The sequence below is a fragment of the Rhinatrema bivittatum genome, chromosome 5, assembly GCF_901001135.1.
Source record: "Rhinatrema bivittatum chromosome 5, aRhiBiv1.1, whole genome shotgun sequence".
NCBI classification, from domain to species: Eukaryota; Metazoa; Chordata; class Amphibia; order Gymnophiona; family Rhinatrematidae; genus Rhinatrema; species Rhinatrema bivittatum.
In genome coordinates, this window is record NC_042619.1 from 371,545,417 (window position 1) to 371,568,142 (window position 22,726).

At 42.2% G+C, this 22,726-nt stretch overlaps 1 long non-coding RNA gene across 1 annotated transcript in view; it reads left to right on the plus strand.

Moving 5' to 3' along the window:
* LOC115093098 overlaps positions 1 to 20,677 on the plus strand; it is a 39,433-nt gene extending 18,756 nt beyond the window's left edge. The window contains exon 2 of the long non-coding RNA XR_003857168.1: positions 20,246 to 20,677. This is a non-coding gene — a long non-coding RNA (uncharacterized LOC115093098). The remainder of the gene's footprint in view (positions 1 to 20,245) is intronic.
* Positions 20,678 to 22,726: the final 2,049 nt, after the last annotated feature.

Sequence of the window (22,726 nt, forward strand, 5' to 3'; positions counted from 1 at the left end):
TAATTATCTCCTTTACATGCCATTTGCATGTACTCGTGCTAAACCTGCTGTGGGTTTTGAGCGGATTTGTGTGAGGGGTTTTTTTTGTGCTAAATGCATTATTGCGTGCACGCGTAAGATCAGCAGGGAAAACCACACACAAATAGGCGCACAAAAACCCGTGGCAGATTTACTGTAGCTTTATTACATCGGCCCTGCTGTGTTTGGGGAAAAATGCAGATTCTATTTACAGGAAAGAGTAATGGGGGTCACCTGGCTGGGCCTTGTACCGAGAGCTGATGTTTATTTTAGTTTATCTCAGTCAAATAAATGAACCCAACACCAAAGCAAAAAAAGGAAAGGAGGAAGCCAGGTTCCCTCCTCCTTACAAAACAAAATCCAAGAGAGTGGTTAAAATCAAGTAACTTCCCCCTTCCCCTATCATGGTGGGGTAGAGGTTGGCAGCAGGAGACTGACCAGGTCATTCTTCAAAATGCATTAGAGTCCTATTGCTAGCGTGGAATGTGTCCATTATACCCCCGTTCGCCTTGCCTTACAGAGTAAGAGAGAGAGAGACTCTGTATAAGTCAATGTGACATGCTATATATCATACCTATAAGAGAGCTCTGACCGACGTGCCGCGAATGCGCAGTAGAGAGCGGCTCAGATGGACGTGCCGCGCAGGCGAGAGAGCACATTGGTCAGAGCTCAAAGATATATATGGCCCTGGTGGGACAGGAAAACCTCGCCCGTTTTAACTGGCCCAACGGCTTGTACGTTATATATTTATACACACCACTGGAAGAGGGGACACTTTGATCTCGGGCTGGGTTTGGGAGGGGTGGTTTTACATACACAGAGGAATTAACTGCAAATTTGATGTGACTGATGAATTTCTATCATTTGAATCAATGAAAGGTACCAACAAGTGGAGTTGATTACTACAAAGCAGGTTCTGCTGGAGTGTTTAGGGTCTGGAGAAGACCAAAGATGTTTGTGCAAGGGACCTTGTCTTTATGAATGTCAATGCCCAGGGCCTTACTCAACTTATACAGAAATCTGGAATGATTGACTAGACTAGTCACCCCCCCGTTTCTTCAAACTTGACTGTTCTTCACGTCCAGGCAACTGCCCAAAACTCAAGACCATATGACTGCTCCTATGTGGGAGGCATGCTGGGTGAATATTAGTGGCTAAAGGATGGCTGGGGATGGAGGATCACTGGGATAAGGAGGAAGAGGGAGTTCATTCTGTCTCTGCCTCCCTAGATTATCTGTTCCACTTCCCCTCTTATCTACAAATTAATTCTTGTTTATATGGCTGCAGGTCATTTGGATAGGGCAGAGAGAGATTTTCTCTCCCACCTTTGACAGCCAGGAGAGAAAGTTGCATCCCCCACCCCTGGAAGTGGAAAGGAAGAAAGCCCCACAAAATGTGACCCTTTAACTCTCTCCTAACTCACCGCTACAGTTTTGTCTATGGAAGCTGAAAAAAGCATGCAGGGAAGCAGCACTTCAGGGCTGTGCAAGGGAAAACAAACCAAAACAGAATCTCTCCAGGCCTGATGCCAGAAAGCTAAAAACTGGCGGCAGGAGGACTTTATATAGTAGAAAAGAGACTGGAGGAACAATTGAAAAATCTAACCACTCCTTTCATCATCATTTAATTTTTTTCTAGTCATGCAGATAATACTATGAATAAAAGACAGATAAGGAAAGGACCTCAGATACTGCTTAGTATACAATTGAATCAAAGAAGTCACCACTAAATTCAGCGATCTAACAAGTGAATCAACAAAAATAAAGAGAAAAAACTCTATCGCTGATGAAAATATTGAATTCTGAAAAACAATTGTGTTTATCTGTATTTTCAAAAAGTGCTTTTACCACATGCACTCAGTGGAAATGATATTTTAACAATCTCATCACTAGGTTCAAATGTTATATATTAATGGAGTAGGAGGGAAGTTTCATATACGGTGTAGGTGTCCCCCCACCACTACTTAGTGGTTATAATCATCAACCACCCTCCTCCTCCGTGATGATATTTTAAGGAACCTTTGTATATTTGTGTACACAGGTCCCTCTGACCTCAGACTCTTCCGTGGCTTGATGATCAAAGAGTTTACTTATGCTATAAACGTTAGTTTAAAGCTACTAGGTTAAAAGTCAATTTTTAAGGAGGTTATAAATCCGACTTCCCGAATGTGTTGGTAAGTGGTGTCCAACCTCTAATGATCCCAACATGAACCGTCCATGTTTCAGACGTAGGTCTTTCCTCAGGGGAATGTATTAAAGATGGAGAACCAACCTTATGGAGTCCCAACCTCTTCACTCGATCATACCTCTGATGATTCTGGTATGTTGCCTTGTGATAGTCTTACTCTGTCCAGAGCCTCCGGAGGAGGAGGAGCTCTGGACAGAGTAAGGAAAGACCTACGTCTGAAACATGGACGGTTCATGTTGGGATCATTAGAGGTTGGACACCACTTACCAACACATTCGGGAAGTCGGATTTATAACCTTAAAAATTGACTTTTAACCTAGTAGCTTTAAACTAACGTTTATATCATAAGTAAACTCATTGATCATCAAGCCATGGAAGAGTCTGAGGTCAGAGGGACCTGTGTACACAAATATACAAAGGTTCCTTAAAATATCATCACGGAGGAGGAGGGTGGTTGATGATTATAACCACTAAGTAGTGGTGCGGGGACACCTACACCGTATATGAAACTTCCCTCCTAATCCATTAATATATAACATTTGAGCCTAGTGATGAGATTGTTAAAATATCATTTCCACTGAGTGTAGGTGGTAAAAACATTTTTTGAAAATACAGATAAACACAATTATTTTTCAGAATTCAATATTTTCATCAGCGATAGTTTTTTCTCTTGATTTGTTAGTATACAATTGAGGCAGAAGTTCTCATGATCATTGGTCAGAAAAATCTCCTGATTAAAACATTCTAAATCAATGAAATATTTTTGCATTCAGTTTGTTCCAGCTTAATTTTCCAAGTGTAATAAAGTACATGTGCAAAAATAAAAAAATTGTTCCTAAAAAAAACCCCCAAAGGAACCTGTTCCTTTTAATTACTGTAGGTGAATCTCTGTAGAATTCTTCTTTAATGATTTCTTAATTCCATTCAAAGTTCATCAAATGAATCTGAAAACCCGCAAAGCACCAAATAGAATTAAAATCCCAGAAAGCACAATAGTCCTGATTTTAATGAGTAAACACACTCCGTAAATTCACAGTGGCTAATGTTAATGCACTTCTTCTGAGCATAATGCATATCAAATGACCAAAAACTACTCTTCAAAGGCCAATATTTCATTTACAGACTAGATGTACCTTTAGCTTATTTCACAGAGCTTTTCTCTGGAATCTCAATAGGTAAAGCCAGTTCAGATGTCAAAGAACCAGCAAAGCCAACATGACTAATGTTTCACCAGTTGGCTACTTTGGGGTTTCTCCATTAAGAAAAATAGTGCAGAAAGATGGGTTTTCAACCCAATATAGCACTGAGATGGGGCTAGCCGAACCCTTGCATTGAGTGCTAAATACAACTTCCCACCTATTTTTTTTTACTTATAAATACACTTATTGCCGCAGAACAAGTGAGATACAGAATAAAGAATATTGGTATTTATATGTATGACCATACTATATAAAGTCTACCAACATCCTCCTCACAATTTAAACTTTTAATTATGCAGAGAATACCATGAATTAAGGACAGAGAAGGAAAAGACCTCAAACTGATTAGTATACAAATAAAAATTGAAAAACTTAGATTTGTCACTATTAAACCATTCTTCTTTACATTTTCCATTGATAAGGCTCAATTTGCCATTACATGTGGTGACATCATCTGGTGGAATCGAATGGACTTGTCCCTCAGCTGGAACAGCTTTGAGCTTTACTGACCATGTGCAGAAGTTCCTGTGCAGGCATTGCTCATGAACCTCCTCAGTCATTTTTTGTCCAAGCACAGATGTGTATTCCAGTCTCTCCTTTTTTTTTTCTTTAAAACTGTTAAATACAATATTCTTCCTTAGTAAATTCTTTTTCTGGTTGCCTCACTGCCTCTGCAGCATCCCAAAAGCACTTTTCAGTACTACTAAAAAAAAAAATTTCCAGAGGCCTTGCCACCTCAATATCGGGCCGATACAGTAAAAACGCGGGACAGCAGGCGAGCGCCCGCTCTCCTGTGCGCACGATTCAGTATTTTAATTTATTAAAATTAGGCCCAGCGGTAAAAAGAGGCACTAGAGACACTACCACGTCCCTAGCGCCTCTTTTTTGACGGAAGTGGCGGCTGTCAGCAGGTTTGACAGCCGACGCTCAATTTTGCCGGCGTCGGTTCTTGAGCCCGCTGACAGCCACGGGTTTGGAAACTACGCCGGCAAAATTGAGCGTCCGGTTTTCAACCCCATTTTACTTTTTTTTTTTTTTTTTTTTTTTTTTACACTTTTTTAAACTTTCGGGACCTCCGACTTAATATCGCCATGATATTAAGTCGGAGAGTGCACAGAAAAGCGGTGCCTGGAGAAATTAGCAGCTTGGCTGCACATTTTGCTTTCTGAATCGCGTGGGAATACCTAATAGGGCCATCAACATGCATTTGTTGATGGCCCTATTAGGGCCATCACAACGTTCCAGGGCAATTCAGATTGAGGAGCTGCGTAAATCTCTCGAGTCGCAGCAGATCCTCTTCTTTTTTGCAGTGCAGCATTGTCTGCTTCGCGGGAAAAAGAGTTAAGTAGGAGCTCTTCAAAGACTTCCCCACTGGCTGAGGATGAAGCCACAGGGTCTAGTGTCAGTCACCCTGTATCGAAGAAGCAATGGCATCAGTTGCTGGAATTGATGCTTCAGTGCCATCAAAGCGACCATCATTAGTGCCATTGAAACTATGCATCTGGACACCTGATGCACATCCCACGAGTGCATTCAACACATACTGTACTCTATGCATCAAAGCCCACATTTCATTGATGCATCCACACTCTGGCTCCACAGTGCATCTGCTCCTCTGATGTATGACACCAGAATGCATAGTGTAAGAACACACTGCACAATCTTGATGCAGTCGACACTTGCTTTGATGCAACATCCTCGTTCTGCACCAGATTCCTCAATGTGACTCATTAAAGATCTATTGAAGCAATTAAAGTCATGTTCTTCCAAAGCATCTAGGCATTCCACTTCATCAAAGCATCAAACCCAACACTCAACAGGCTGATCTAACAACATAACTATATGAAGCCCACCCTAGATCTGCAATGGAAAGAGTCTACCTCTGCCCCTTCAAAGACATGAGCACTCATTCCATCCATGTTACTGCTGGAGGGCTTTGATTTGGAAACATGGGAGCTGGTGTGTTCTATAGTTCCACTCCCATTCAGATGCAGGAACCTATCCTGCTCTTTGACGAGGATGTTCCACTGCCCACACCAGGTCAGCGGACCTAGTGTGACCATATTGCAGGTTTAGTGAGAACCTCTTAGACAAAACCAATGTGATGTTTTCCTAACGAATGTCGGTATACAAAAATTTTAAATAAATAATAATTAAAAAAAAAATATCCAGCCTCTCCTTTCCAGTATAATAACTGTGATTCTTCAGACTGGAGTTCCAATCTCTTTCTGGCTGTGACATCAGCAGTTTGAAATAATGATCCCCCCACCACTAGCACTGAGATAATATAACTAGGGCAGTGGGCCACAAGGCAGAACACACACACACACACACACACACACACTGGCACCTTAGCTAGCTATGTGCACTTCTGCAAGAATCAATGGCCGCAAATAAGGTAATTTTTCAAACTAAAGGCAAGGTAGACAGTGGCACTTGGTAAGCTATGTGTTATGAAGAAGCAGCAGTCATACTGACTGCCTGTGTGCAGTACCCTAGTACCTATGCCTAAATGTTCACTACCTACCTGGCCTAGTGCCATATAAGATTGACACAAAATCAAATCAATCACCAATTAATGCAATGATTAATTTGGAATCAAAATAATTTCTTTCAAAAGAACAATGTGTTAATACTGTCACATTTCTCAATTTCCCCAAAGCAAAGCAGCAGGCAGCTAGAGCCCCAGTTTATATGTCTGGTTTTGAATTAGGTTAAAAAAAAAAAAAAAAAACCCAACACATGAGAGGTTCAAACTGTACTTTTGCCTCTTACCATGTCCCTGGCAAAAAAAAATGAAACAGGATTGGCAGACCCAAATTATGCATATCCCAAAATACCAGGCTGCTTCTCAAAAAGACCATGAATTGGAAAATTCAAGAGGTGCATTTGCTTAGTTATCTTCTCCCACAGTACACCTTGAAACCTAGGCAACACAAAAAGTTACAATAGAGAGCCAATAGGGATGGAGAGGCAAACTGCTCCCTTCTATTGGTTTAGTTTTAAGCTAACAATTTGAATGTGCACTATTGCAAATACTTTGCACTATATCTATTTAGTGTACACTAAAATAACCCCACATTTATATATATATTTTCAAATAATTTCATTTTATAAATGGTATAAAACTAAATAGACAATGCCAATGGCACTGTCGATCATTTAAAACGACAGCACATCCCTCAAAATAAGTATTTAATATTGAAAGTCTAGATCACTTTCCCTACAGATCTAATGTAAATACTGAATAAAGAAAGCAATATAATGGAGCTTTGCAGGACACCATAAGTAACAGATTGACATCAGAGGAACAATCACCTACTATAAGTGTCTGGGATCTAGCAGTGAAAAATGAAACAAACCATTGCAGGACAGTACGTAGTAAGCCCAGATCGGATGGTCATTGTAATAAAGTACAATAATCAATTGCTGAGGACATATCGAGCAATACCAGGAGTATATTGCTGCCTAGCTGAAGGTGAAGATCATCGGATAAGGCCACGAGGGCTATTTCTGACTGAAAAGGAACAAGCAAATCCACCTCATCTAAAAACAGCCTTATCAATGATTTTACTACAGAATGGTACATTAGAAATGGGTCTGTAACTGCTGTATTCAAACTGGATTATTATTTTTTTTAAAAGCAGGCAGTTCAGGTTCTGTTTTGATAGCAATGTCAGTGAGACTGGAAGTCATGTTTAAGGTCATTAAGAATTTGGGGACTTCCACCTTTAATGAATAAATTGGTTCCAGTATAGATCCCTGAGGCAGTCAACTATTTACCTTTCTCTGCTGGGAAAACTGATCATTTAGACCTACTCTGTGTTTCCTGTCTTAATCAGGTCCCAAGCCATAGTAAGGCATCTCTTCCTATCCCATGACACTTTAGTTTGAGTCTCTTTTGAGGTACTTTATCAAAATGCCTTCTAAAAATTCAGATACACTATATTGATCAGCTGCCACTTATTCACACTTTCAAATAATTCTTATATGTTATTAAAGCATGGCTCCCTTTGCTAAATCCATGCTGGCTCTTCCCCATTAAGCCATGTTTATCCAGATGACACATACTTTTGTTCTTAACAATAGTTTCCACCATTTTATCTAGCACTACCATCAAGCATGCCAGTCTGCAGTTAAGTCACCTCAGAGCCTTTTCTGAAACTTGTTATTTCCTACCCTCAAGTAATCAGACATAGAGGCATATTATAATGATAGGTTGCAGATTGCCATTAGGAAGTCTGCAATTTCATATTTCCGTTCCTTTAGAACCGTGGAGTGAATACCATCATGTTCTGGCGATTTGCTACTATTTAGTTTGTCAATATTTGCTCTAGTAATTGTTCCACAATTACGCTAATTTGTTTCAGTTCCTCAGAATCATCATCTACAAACAATGGTTCAGGTATGGGTATCTCCCCAACATCCCCCTGAAAATTGAAGCAAAGATTTCATTTAGTGTATCTGCTATTGCCTTATCCTCCCTGAGCACAACTTTTAGCCTCCAGTAATCAAATGACCCAAGTGACTCCCTCACAGGTTTCTCATTTTTAAATGTACTTGAAAAAGTTACTAGCTTAAGAACATAAGAAGATATTGCCATATTGGGTCAGACCAAGGGTCCATCAAGCCCAGCATCCTGTTTCCAACAGGCTTTTGCAAGTATCTCCTCAAAAATGTTTTAGCTTGTTTTGCATCTAATTTGGCAGTGCTTATGCATCTTCTTATTTTTTTCATTAGGACTTTTTTTTTTTTTTTTTTAATGGAAAACAAGATATCTTTGAGTTTGATATCCTCTTTCACAGCACCATTTTGCCATACTGGTAGATGCTCACTCTCTTGACCATTTTTATTTTGTGGAATGCATTTTATTTGGGCTTCCAAAATTGTTTTTAAACAGTCTGAATATAAGACAGTGTCACTAAATAGTGCAGAGGGAATAGGAAAACCCTCTTACATGAATCCCAAATTATGTCTCAAAGGCCTTCATAATAGGCACTACCAGCTTATAAGAAAAGAGCCTTCCTTGCTTTATCATTAATCCAGTTCATGCAATGAAATTATAGTTTTTTTATATTTTTAATTCTGTGCAGTGCCTTTTATTGCATCTATTGACATAAGCACTGGTTTATTTTACAATTACATTCTTTATTCATGGAACCCCCACTAATAGGCCTATAAGAGAGAACAAAACATAAGGGGCCTTTTGGAACATTTGTTCTGTACAACAGGGTTCTAGTGGCCTTTCTCTGTGTGAAAACTTTTTGTTTTTGTAGTTAAGCAATTAGTGGTACTACTTGGACTGATCCGGTTTCAAATAAAGTAATCACATTACATGATACTACAAATTGTAGATCTGCTAATGTAATTTATTGTATCACTTGTCCCTGTCTGAAGAACTACATTGGGAAAACTATAAAAAAAATTAAGACTCATCTTACTGAACATCAAAGTTGTGTTCAAACATGGAGGATGTGACGTCATCCCGGCAGATGGCGGACTAAATCTGGGTCTCTCCCTCGACACCAGCCAAAGCCACTGACATCGGGCGTTCTGACCGGCGATTTATTGCCCAACCACTCCTAATAACATCGGGCTTGCCGGCAGATGTCTCACCGGCGAAAAACGGTGGATTTAAAAAAATTCTCGTACAGCAAATTGCCGCAAGAAGGTGAGGCCCCAGGAGAAATCATGGCGGGGGTGGGGAATGAGGCGGCGGATATCGGAGCGAAGGCCACGGGCGACCCTACCGACGAAAACGTGATCCCCACGAAATCGGAGATGAAGGGTTGGGTCGAAGAAATTAAATCTGAAATCGCGGCGAAAACCGCGGCCATCATGTCCTCCATAGAGGAGCTCAAGGAGGATATTGCTGAAAATGGCCGCCGGATATTTGAGGTTGAAACCAGAGCAGAAGCAAATAGTGCGGACCTCAAGGAGCAGCAAGATAAAATTCATACTATACAGGACGAAATGGAACGCCTGCAAGACAAGATGGAAGACTTAGAAAATAGGTCCAGGCGGCAGAATCTCCGCTTCAGAGGCGTCCCGGAGGGCCCGGAATATGCAGACTGCATAACTACAGTGGCACAGATCAGCGCCATGCTTTTGGCCTCAGGCGCGGGAACCACTTCTTCAGAGCCAGAGGAGGTAAAAATAGCAAGAGCCCACAGGGTTTTTGGCCCCCGGGTTAATAATTTGCCTAAAGACATTATAGCGTGCTACCATGAATATGCTATCAAGGACAGAATTGCTAACATAGCGCGGCAGCAAACCAGCTGGAAGTGGCAGGGACATGAGGTCATGATATTTATGGACCTCTCACCCATAACAATAAAAAAACGGAGGGATTTTAAACCGGTCACTGACCTCCTCAGAAAAGAAAATATTCGATACCGATGGCTATTTCCATTTGGGCTTAATTTTACCTTGAAGGGCGTAGCACATCGGGCGAAAACGCCGGCAGAGGCCTCCAACTTTCTGCGGGATGCAGGATACCCAGAGATTTCGGGTTTACCTGTCCCCCCAAAACCACCAGTTCGGCAGGAGGGGCCACCGAGATGGCAACGAGTGACCAGAGGCGATAGAAGGCTGCGGCGCCACCCTGATTCGCTTACACAGCGCTGAGCTTCGGATTGATGAGCGAGATGGAGTCACTACGGGGGATTCTTGCCATCTCAGGACTCACATGCGTTGAAATGTCCCGGCTGGGTCATCGCTCGTGGGACTGAGGCCTGGGATCCTGTTTGTGAGGCTTATCTCAAAGATATCTATTAAGCTTGTTTAACTAAGGTTTAATTAGGGTTTCTGCCTGTTCTAAAGTTGTGGCACAAGGGTTTGTAATAGACAGCTATTAAGTTAGAGATGTCCTGTTGTCAAATATTGTTTTCTTAAGCATATCTGATGGTGTTGAGGGAGGACTACTGCTGGGATGATCGACTCCTCCCTTAACCAGACAGCGTGTCCCTGGGACAGGGAACAAGCTGTGGGGGAGGTGGGAGAGCGGGGGGGGGGGGGGGGGGGAGGAAGCTAGAGGATGGCGGCTATTACCGAGTTTATCATATAATGGACTCATGGAACACAGGGGAGCGCAGACAAGCCAGATTAATACAGTGGCTGGGACCGCGGGGGCGGCCCATTGGGAAACTAGCTTTTTATGAATCATTCACATGACAACTTTTAACATTATGTCCCTCAATGTAAAGGGACTGAATTCACCCTTAAAGCGGCAATCCCTCTTTGATGACTTGAACTTCCATCATACCATGATAGCCTTCGTGCAAGAAACTCACTTAAAGAGAAGATACGAGTACTTACTTAAACACCCAAGCTTCCCTAGACAATATTGGGCTGCAAGGCCGTTGGCTCATAAATATCTAGGAGTGGGAATACTTATGCACAAGGATCTGATATATGAAGAATTGTTATGCCGGTCAGACCCGGAGGGCAGGTACTTATTACTGGTTATCACTGTGGGAGGGGAGAAGTTCACCCTGATTAGTTCATATGCACCCAATGCGGGGCAGAGCGCCTATATGGATGGTCTGTCTCAGATTATAGATCTGTGGGGCGAAGGTCATATAATCCTAGGAGGGGATTTTAATCTGACGATGGACCCTCGCTTAGATAATTCCCACACTACCTTTTCCACTAGAAGAACGGACCGTCAGGCCTTTCGGCGTTTTTTACGACACCACGGTCTCGTAGATGTCTGGCGGGTTTGGCACCCCAAATCCAGGAATTATACCTTTTTTTCTAGGGTGCATAAATCCTACTCTCGTATTGACTACTTACTGGTAGATAAGGGCTGCTGTAATCAGGTTCTAGCTCCGTCCCTGGGCCCCATCACGTGGTCTGATCATGGACCCGTGTTTGTGGATTTCCACTTCTCTGGGTATGATAAGGGACGCAAATTTTGGAGACTTAATGATAGTCTACTTGACGATGAGGAATTTTGTACTCGGTTGTACGGGGACATTCAGGAGTATTTCCAGTTAAATGACATCCCGGATACGTCTCCCACTACCCTGTGGGATTGTCTGAAGGCGGTGGTGAGAGGGAAACTTATTGCCAGGGGCGCCTATGTAAAGAGATGCAAACAGCAAGATAAGCTTGATACTTTAATGCGATTGCAGCAGCTGGGGCAGGCGCACTCCGCTACAGGAGAGGCCGATATATTAATACAAATAGACACGTTACGCAAGCATTTGGCGGATCTGGAAGCGGCCCAAATCGCACACAAGTTAATTTGTAGTCAGCAGCAATATTATGAAGGAGGCAACAAGGCGGGCAGACAGTTGGCCCGAAAATTAAAGATCCGTCAGGCCCAGAATAACATTGTTAAATTAAAGGACGACAGTGGAATGATATTAACCTCCAATACTGATATTCGGCAGCGCTTTCTCCGTTATTATACGGAACTCTATGCTCCCCAGACCAGCATAAACCAAGCTGAGCTGGAAGCCTACTTTCAAAATTCTACTTTACCGCAGGTCACCCCTGAGGCTCAAATATTTCTATCTAGGGATATCACTGCTGCAGAAGTGACTTGGGCCATTAAATCCATGAAAATAGGCAAATCCCCAGGGCTCGATGGATATACCGCCTCTTTTTATAAGAAATTTATGGGGTTACTGGTGCCTCCGCTGGTTTCATTATATAATTCTCTGCAGGGGACGGCTTCGATCTCCCCGGACGATAATATGGCAGGGGTGACACTGCTGGCGAAACCTGGCAGGGATCCTACGGTATGTGGCTCTTATCGCCCCATATCTTTAATTAACTTAGACATGAAAATTCTAGCCAAAATTTTAGCCCACAGGCTTAATGTTTCCTTGCCCGGATTGATTCACCCCGATCAATCAGGCTTTATCCCGGGCCGCATGGCGTCGGATAACGTCCGCAAAACAGTTGATATCATGGGATGGGCCCGCTCGCAACACATTCCACTGCTTTTGTTAGCCATAGATGCCGAAAAGGCTTTCGACTATGTGCATTGGCCCTTTTTGTTCCATACCTTGCGCTTATTTAATCTGGGAGACAAGTTTCTTACCTGGATTCAAAAATTATATGAAGCACCCTCCGCTTGTCTAAAAATTAATGGGGGGTATTCCTCTTCGTTTGCAGTTGGGAGGGGTACCAGGCAGGGGTGTCCATTATCCCCACTGCTGTTTGCACTCTTCCTGGAGCCCTTCACTCATCGCATTCGGAACAATCCCTTGATTTCTGGAGTGAGCGTTGGAGATTTTTCCTCTAAAATGTCTCTTTTCGCAGATGACATTCTGTTTACTATTACTGACCCCCTTACATCATTGCGGGCACTTTCTGGAGAATTAGCAACCTTTAGTAGTGTATCGGGGTTTTCGATCAACTGGGAAAAGTCGGAATTGTTAAATGTCAATGTCTCCCCAGATTTGATTGGCCAAATTGCAAGGGAGTTTCCCTTCAAGTGGGCTAATTGCAAGTTAAAATACTTGGGGGTCTATCTGGGCACAGAGAATGATCTCTTTCAATTAAATTATATACCGCTTATGGGGAAAATATATAAAGACCTAGAAGAGTGGGATAGATATCACATTTCCTGGCTGGGGAGATTAGCAGTACTAAAGATGAACATCATGCCCCGGATTCTGTATTTACTGCAGACATTACCCATTGCTATCCCTGTAAAGTTATTGGATAAATGGCAAAAGAGACTAAACAAATATTTATGGACAGGGAAAAGACCCAGGATTGCTCTGAAGACGTTGTTCTTGCCTGGATATAGAGGAGGGGTGGGGGTGCCCAGTCTGGCCCGTTACCATGGGGCGGCCCATTTGAAAGCGGCCATAGAGTGGCATGACATCAAACAGAGCAAACCCTGGGTGCGCATGGAGCAGGCCATGATGGGTACTTTTCCTATCACAGCATTGTTATGGCAGACCAAGGTTTCCAGGTGCCTTAGATCGCCCCTACCCGAGACTGTACAAACTACCCTAACAGTATGGGACCGGTGGAAGAAAACCCTAGTGGGCTCCCAAAGTTTCTTCCACAGCACACACTTATTCTATCACAGGGAGTTTCGACCTGCTGGCAATCCGACAGCGTTTAAGCCCTGGCTCGATAAGGGTATTTCACAATGGTCCCATATTTGGTCCCCTGGGGGTCTGCTAACATTCCATACCCTTTGCCACCAATTCCAGTTGGGGCCTGCAGATCTCTTTCGCTATCTCCAAGTTAGACACTTTTTCCTTAGAAAGCGGATTGAAGCTGACCTTGTAAAGGGTATTTCATCTTTTGAGAGTATGTGTCGACATGCACATAGGGTTAACAAACATATTTCTAATATATATGGCTTATTAAGCGATGACTTTGATATGTCTGCGTCACATATACAAGCGTGGCAATCAGATTTACAATGTGATTGGACGAAGGAGGACTGGTTGCGGATTTTTCAACGATTAAGGAAGGGACTTATATCCACCCAGCACATTGAAAATGGGTACAAATTATACTACAGATGGTATATCACACCAAGTCTTATTCAACATTATGCGCCAAACACACAGGGGCTATGCTGGAAACTTTGCCAGGACAGAGGTACTTTTCTCCATCTTTGGTGGCAATGCCCCAAATTACAACAGCTTTGGACATTGATATCGGCGTGGATATCTACGATTTTGAAGGGCAGCATACAACTTACACCAGCACAAGCGCTACTGAATGATGAACTCCAAGACAGATCAAAATTTCATAACTATTTTATTAAATATGTGGTCACCGCGACCAGATGTGCTATAGCGCGGTGTTGGAAGGATTCCAGCGTGCCCACGTTAACTACAGTTCAAGCATTGGTTCTTCACACGCACACTCTGGGGAAGGTTACAGCATTTCGCAATAAATCGACTCAGAACTTTCATAAGATCTGGGGCCGCTATGAACACTGGCTCCGAATGTCTACTGCTCAGTAGTGAACTATAATGGACGATTACAAGACTGGTGCGGCCTAGTGATTCTGTTACCGCCCCGGGAGGGCGGAATCCAATGGGACTTCCTATCACTGCAGGGCTATTGTTCTGCCACAGAGTTTTTTCATTTATCAAGCTTATGTGTTCTTTGATGTCTGATAGCAGGTGTATTGCTTACCATATATTCATGTGGTCTATGCTAGCTTACTCTAGGGGTGGGGGGGGGGGGGGGGGGTGGGGATATCAAGGGGATGGGTTCGCGTAAAATGGCTCTTAGCTATACAGCACAATAGCATTGACTGTTCAATTCTGGTTGTATTGCATTTAGTATATGGTGCACAGTTGTTTTATTTCATGCCAATAAAAGCTATAAATCAAAAAAAAAAAAAAAGTTGTGTTCAAACATGTAAAATCCAGGCCCCAATGGTTGAAAATTGTATAGACTTTGGTCATCAATTTCAAGATTTATGATGGAATATCTTTGAACAGGCGGAAATTGATAGTTTAAACCAGCCTGTCGAGAACAGTTTTGGATATTTTAGTTGGAGACTATTACCCCTCAAGAATTGAATTTAGAGATTGACTGGTACTCTTTGGTTTGACTTTTATTTTTTTCATGTACTTTTTATGTATACATATATAGTGTTGCTCTATATAATGAATGTGCTTCCGGGTGAAGTTTGGTGCCACTTTTGCAGAGACAGTGACAGCTCATTGCTGTGCTCTCGGTAACTCTGCATTAAGAAACATGTTCAACTAACATCTGTTTGGTCATAATTTTGTTGTACATATTTGAGCCTTATGGTGCTTGGCAATGGACTGGTGAGACTATGGATCATTATCAAGTAAAAATGATCAGAGTGTACACCCCCTGATGCAGAATCCCATTTGAAATGGACCATGTTGGGGTTTCTGTCTGCAATACCACCACTGCTATCTAACAGCTTCTTGAGACTACTTGGAAAGCTAAGTACCTTTTTTTTTATTTGCATAATTAAAAATATAAATAAAGACTCTATAATTTCATTGCATGAACTGGACCAACGATTAATGATGAGGCAACAAAGGCTCTTTTCTTATAAGCTGGTAGTGCCTGTTATGAAGGTCTTTGAAACAATTTGCGATTCACGTAAGAGGATTTTTATTGCTGTGTTTAAACAGTCTCCATGACTCATGCAAACTTTCAATCCTTGTAACTGCTCCTTTTAGTTTCCTTAGCTTTTCATAGTCTGTTTTCAAAGTTATGTTATTGCAGTAGCTTTAATGTTTTCCCTCCAATGATTATCGCAGATTTGATTCCATTTTGATCATTATTGCAAAGCAGCTTATCCATCATTGCCCCTTCCCAGCTGATCCTGCATTCCAGTGAGAACCGGATCTAAAGTACCCCCCCCCACACACACACATACTCATTGGCTCTGGGACCAGTTGTTCCCTGAAGCAGTCATTTATGGTATCTAGATACCTAACCTTCCTGAAGTGCCCTGATGATACATTCAACCAACTAATGTTGGGGAACTGAAATCTCACATTGTGTTTTCCACACTTAGTAGGCTGTCTAATCTCTGTTAGCATTTCACAATCTATTTCATCATCCTGATCGGGTGGACAGCAGCAGACCCCATTTCTATACACCTCCCCATGACACATGGAACATCCTTAGAGATTCCAGAGTGCAGTAAAATCTGCATCCTGCTTCACTCTATGGAATCCTTAACATAGCATACATACCATGCCACAGCTCTCTCATTTCAATATAATTTGTATCATTGTCTGTTTTTCTACCAGGTCTCTGAGATACCTATTATGTCAGTATTTTCATCCAGATCCATATTCTATAGTTATCCAAACTTAGTTTTTAGACCTCTAGCATTTGCAAAGACACCTAAAGGTATTGTGTTTATTCTTTTCCACAGCTTGCTTACTAGCAGTTGATTTTTGGCAATATAGAATCACTCATATATATCTGCTCTATATCGAAATGCAACCTCAGCTTTCCCACATCTTCATAGCCAGGCTACCATGATTCCTCTCTTTTTTTAATGGTATTCTTATAACACAGTAATGTTGGCAGAAAAGGACCAAATGGTCCATCTAGTCTGCCCAGCAAGCTTCTTATGTCCCCCATATTTTTCTTAAGGGTAGTAATTGCCACTCCGTGCAGTTATCCCCAAGTCTTATGATAAACCATAGAAAATTACCACTAGCAATGAACCTTCTTGACATTCAGACAGTGCTGCTTGACGTGCTTTGCTTATGGACTTGGCCGAAGACACAGTCCAGTGCTTCTTCCCTTATGTCTGCGTGTCAGGGCCCGTGATGCTCGTCGTCTAAATCCAATTGCTCATCCCCCACTCCTCCAAACCATCCACTCCTGAACTGATTGTTGGTTTTCCTCCATGATTTCATTTAAAAGCTGCTCTCTCTCCTTTTTCATTGTTAGCACCAGGAACCAGGTTCTATTTTGGTGAACGTGTAGCCAATCCCACCAGAATAGGTTCCCCCACCCTTTCCCCAAAAAATTCACTAGATCCTTATGAACATAAAGCCCTCTTCATAGCACCATTCTCTCATCCATGCATTAGGACTCATCCATGCATAAGGACTTCAGAAATCAGAATGCTATCCTGAAGATTCAGTTTAGCTTCTTAGCTAGCATCCTGAATTCAGCCTCTCTCCTGCCCCTTCCTATGTCACTGGTACCCAAATGGACCAAAACAGCCAGCTCCTCCCCAGTTCTCGCTAAAATCCTAAGTGAAACGTGAGGTCTGCTACCTTCACACCTGGCAGGCACGTTAAGAAACTCTCACTGACGCCAGCCATCCAGCTACCTACCCTCCTAATGATTTAATCACTAGTAACAATGGCAGAGCTATCCCTACCCTCCTAGCGCAAGAGATGAAGGTTCATTCACTGGCGAGGGTCCTAGACTTTAGGAAAACTAATAACAAGTAGCTGAAAAGGTTAGCGCTCAAACTACAAGAGATTGCAGAAAGAGGAAAACAGATGACAATATCTGGAAAATTAAGAGAAGCTGGGAAAGTAGTCAGGAATGCAAGTCAAATAGGAAATGCGGTAAAACAAGAGAAGACTTTTTATTTTTTTAAGATATGTTAATGATAGTATTGTGAGACTCAAAGGTGGAGGGGAGAAATATGTAGAGGCTGATGAGGAAAACACAAAATTGCTTAACAAATATTTCTGTTTGGTGTTCACTGTGGAAGGGCCTGGAGCAGGACCACACAAAACAAAACACAAATAAGATTAGTGGTGAGATAAACCTCAACTGATTTTCAGAACAGTGTGTTCATGAGGAGCTAACTAAATAAAGTAGATAAGACGATGGTGTCAGATAGGATACATCTGAGGTACTAAGTGTCAGTAGCTGACCTATTCATTGCATCTTTAGAGTCGGGAGTAGTTCCAGAGGACTGGAGATGGGCAGATGTAGTTCCTTTTCATAACAGTGGAAGTAAGGTGGAGGCTGGGAACCACACGCCGGTTAGTCCGACCTCTGTAATGAGCAAATTAATAGAATCACTGCTTAAAAACAGAGGATAGTGCAGTTTTTCAAATTCAGTGGATTGTAAGATCCAAGTCAGTATCTGATCAATTTCTTTGAGTTGGGAGAGAGCTAGATGTAGTATACTTGGATTTTAGTAAGGCCTTTGACATGGTTCCATATAGGAGTTTAGAAATAAATTGAACACCCTTGGTATGGGACCTAGAGTGACTGACTGGGTTAGAAACTGGCTAAGTGGGAGGTGACAAAGGGTCTGGTAAATGGAGTTTTCTCTGAGGCGGGGGAATGTTGCTAGCATTGTGCCTCAAGGGATCGGTCCTTTGGACTAGTTCTTTTCAACACTTTCATGAGTGACACAGCAGAAGTATTGTCTGGAAGGGTGTGACTTTTTGCCAATGATACCAAAATTTATAACAGGATGGACATCCAGGAAGTTGTAGAAAACATAAAGAGGGATGTAGCAAAGCTTGAGGAATGGTCTAGAGTCTGGCAGCTAAGGTTTAATGCTAAAAAAAAAAAAAAAAAAAATGCAGAGTAATGAATTTAAGCTACAAAAACCAAAGGGAGAGGTACAGTATTGGAGGTGAATTGCTTCTAAGCACTCAAGAAGGCCGGGATCTGGGGGGCGATTGTATCTGATGATCTGAAGGTGGCCAAACAGGTGAATAAAGCGACAGCAAAAGTGAGAAAGATGCTTGGCTATCTAGGGAGAGGAATGTTCAGCAGAAAAAGGGATATGATATTGTCCCTGTGTAGGTCCCTGGCGCATCCTCATTTGGAATACTGTGTACAATTCTGAAGACTGCGTCACAAAGAATCAGGCTAGAGGCTGGTTACTAAAAAAAGCTTTTCCTCTAAAGTATATGGGGACGGACTTAAAAAATCTAAACATGTACAGGAAAGGCGAAACAGGGGAGATAGGATAGACATTTAAATATCTCAAAAGGTTTCTATGCACAGAAGGCGAGCCTCTTTGAATGGAATGGAGGCTTTAGAACCAGGGGTCATGGGATGAGGGTGAAAGGGGGTAGACTCAGGAGTAATCTTAAGAAATATTTTTATGCAGAGATGGTAGAGGATGAATGGAACAGCCTCCCAGTGGAGGTGATGAAGACAAAAACTATTATCTGAATTCCAGAGAACATGGAATAAATACAGGGGATCTCCAAGGAAGTGATAGACGTTATAAAGCTAAATTATGGGCGGACTAGATGGGTCACATGGTCTTTTTCTGCCATTGTTTCTATAGCTTTGAAGATGTATCCTCAGTGGGAGAGGCTAACAAATCACCTGGAGGGCAGGTCCCAACTATAGATCACTTCCTGCCACTGACATGTGATGCTGTCTTTCCTGGTGCAGACAGAACAGTGATACTCACTCCCAGCCTTTGATGATGGGTTTCCAGGAGGTCTGTAATGAATAGGCATGAGATAGATTTGCATGCACATTGCCTCTGTTGTATGCAAATCTAATGGTGGCAGGGTGAATATTCATTAAGGATATCCCGAAAACCTGATCTGGTGGCAGCCTGCAAGGGCTGTGAGTGAATGCCATTTAAATAGTGTGAACGAATGAGTAATATGGATCTGAAGGACAGAGAATAGGAATGGCAGACACACAAAATGTGGATGGGCTAGCTGGAAGAGGACTGGGGTGGATGGAGTTTGTGAGTGTAGAGAATGTGGGTTAGTGGCTCAAGGGCATTATGGTAACCCTTGAAGGTGGCTTGGGGGAATGAGGGTGATAAGGAAACAGATTGTCGGTAGCTGCCCTGTTTTTAGAAAAACCTTTTTAAATTTGACCTTAGATTTATCAATTCAAATGCCTACTTAGGGATTTTAATAGCACATTATTCTACTTGAAAAAAACACTACTTGAAATGAGCCCTGTATGTGTACTGCAGCAATGTTTTTATAGCTGTTTAGACTATGTATGATCATGTCCTTGGATAGCGTTGTCGGTTACCATAGCAATCATATTGGTACCTACTAATCGGCTGACAGATGCAATTCTGAGCTGCATAAATCCAGACTGAAGTATCTGTCTTGTCTCCCTCGGCAGCAGTGACAGTGGTTGCCAATTCCAGCAATGAATCCAGAGTACTGAATGCATCAGTTGCAATGTGTGTGTGTGCAGCGCTTTCTCCTTGATAAAAAAAACTATGAACATTAAAATGCATAGTGGGAGCAAGCCCACTTGATTACAAACGATAAGTTTTATTGATTTTGTTTTTTTTATCTGCTTCGCATGTTCTCGCTATTTGCAGAATATAAATATGTATGTATAAGTAAGATAATGCTGTCTTATTTTTCCTTCAGTGGGATTCACTTTTTTTTTTTTTTTCCCCTGGTCTGCCTTCCTCCTCCATACAGAAGCTTCCACCCAATTGGTCCTCATTTCTGATAAAGGAGATCATCGGTTCGAAGCAGAGTTTCCGAGGGTCTTCATTTATGGATTCTTAGGGATTATACACAATTAATCCTTTGCCCTCCTCCCTCTAAACGCTATGGTATAGTGCTCCCTAGTAGGCAACACCAGGGTTACCTCCGTAACCCCGTGTGAATGCCCTCTGAATCTCAGCCACAGATGTCACTATGGTGTGACAGCTGGGATTCCCTCTTCCGCTGGGGGCTGTAAATAACCGCCACCACAGTATCCTCAGCCCTTGCCAGGCTGATGAGCAGAAACTAAGCTCAGGAACCGAACCCAGGTGCACAGTATAGCAGCACAGGGCACTGTCACCAAGCCATCATGCTAAGTCTTTAAAAATTAAAAAAAAAAAAAATTCCTCCCCTCCCCCCACATGTCTGTGCGATACCAGGAACCTTGGTCAGCAGCAACCACTGAAGGGATGTTTCCTCTAAGATGGTCTTTCAGCATTGCTCTTTGTGACGGGGCTGCCACAGTCTTGGCGGCCGCTGCTTCTTCTTCCTTCTCAGGATTCAGCACATCGCCTCTCTGGACCCCGGCCATGCCCGATGTAGAACCCAAGTTTGCCCCACCACAGCCCTAAAAATATATTTTAATAAATGTGTTTCTGCTCACTAGTATTTTGTATGTTTTGCCTTGTGTACCACAGTAGGAGAGCGAGCAATAAGTCCTTGTAGTAAGTAAAGTGGGCAACGTACTGTGGAATTACCTCAGGCTCCACTTTTAAAGGTTAAGATTTTTTATTTTTTTTTGGCATAGTTCTCCCCTTTCAGCTCCATTTATTGTTGCGTCCCTGTTCTTATGCTAACCATTTAAAATAAGAACAATGTTTTTTTAAATAGAATCTAAAAAAAAAAAAATGCAGAATATGAAACAATAAAATATTAAATCTTATTCATAGACAGGACAATGTACCTTTTGTGGCATAAAGTACAACTCCCATTATCTCACTGAAATAATGTGAAAGAGAATAAGGCTCACAGGCAGGGCTGTGGAAACCTTGACTGATGGGCTGAGCACAAGTGTTGAGGGGAGAGATTTGGGGGGGGGGGGGAGAGGAGCCTGGAGAGTATAGGGAGGGAGGGAGGGAGGGGGCAGTGACTATTTGCATGCCGGTGATACAGGTGTGGGGCAACCTTCCTCTTTATTATAGTTAGAAGACTCGTAAAAGCCCGTCCAAGGATGGGAAATAGTGGGAGGTATAGGAAGCAAGTAATTGAGACGGATGGTAGTAGAGAGTGCACGCTGAGTTTGGGTGCCCTGTGTACCATTATTAAGAGAGACTTGGGGATAAGCAGTGCTGGAATCTACTGACCTTTTGAGATCCTGCCAGTTACTTGGGACCTGAACTGGCCACTGTTGGAAACAGGATACTGGGCTTGATGGACCTTTGATCCTGTATGGCAAATCTTATATTCTTTATGTACTGTAGTAGAGAAGGGATTCACCATTTCAGAGAGAAGGGTGGAGCTGGAATGTACAGTGAGAGAGGGGCGGAGCTCAATTTCTATATGGGGTAGTAGAGAGTGGATTGGACAGTGCAGAGTGGGTGGAGCTGGGGAGTACAGGGAGAGAGAAGGATGCAGTTCCTTTCCATACCAGAGGTACAGATAGGCAACTTTCCACTTTATTGCAGATAGATATCAAACTTGTACACCTACACATTTGGATTTGATTCATGAGACGATGATCCTATTGCTTAGTATGTAGCTGGCTATGTAATCTGTTATAATTAAAAAGTCCAGTTATAAAATTCTATTTTATTTTGGTCCTTTCGGCATCATCTGTGAGCTCCTACTGTTTTTGTACTATAAACTGTTCCACCAGAATTGCCCAGACCATAGATTGTCCTCCTTTTATTAGGTGCAGGTAGAAATAAGGTAGAACAATAATTGTATTTACAACTAACGTAAACGCCTCTCCATCCCAGAGCAGGCTATTGGGTTATCCTTGAGACTCTGAGAAATGTCTTTACATATATACAGACTTTTTTTTTTTTTTACACCAAGTCTGGCCTCAAGGTGCATTACAATCAATTTAAATCAAACAATTTTAATTGAAATAATTTACAGTGGTGATTCCATTCACAGCAGAATATGTAACTTCAAGTCCTTAATCAGTAGTACAGGGAGTTAGGCCAGCGGAAATTGGATCTCTTTAAGGAAGACCTGGCTGAAAAGCCCTGCCTTATCATATCTCATCAACAGGTAGAAAAAGGGAAACTGGACACCCTGACTTCAGGTCCTGCCTCTGACCCCAAATACAAGCTGTAACCTCTGGCGTTCATTCTAGCTTTCTTTGTATGGTGCCCATTTAGCTTGTAAATTCTGCTAAGTACAATATCGGGACTATATAAACCAAATTATATTTCTAAGGGATGTAGTACAGGGATAGGAACCCCAGTCTTCAAGTGCCACAAACAT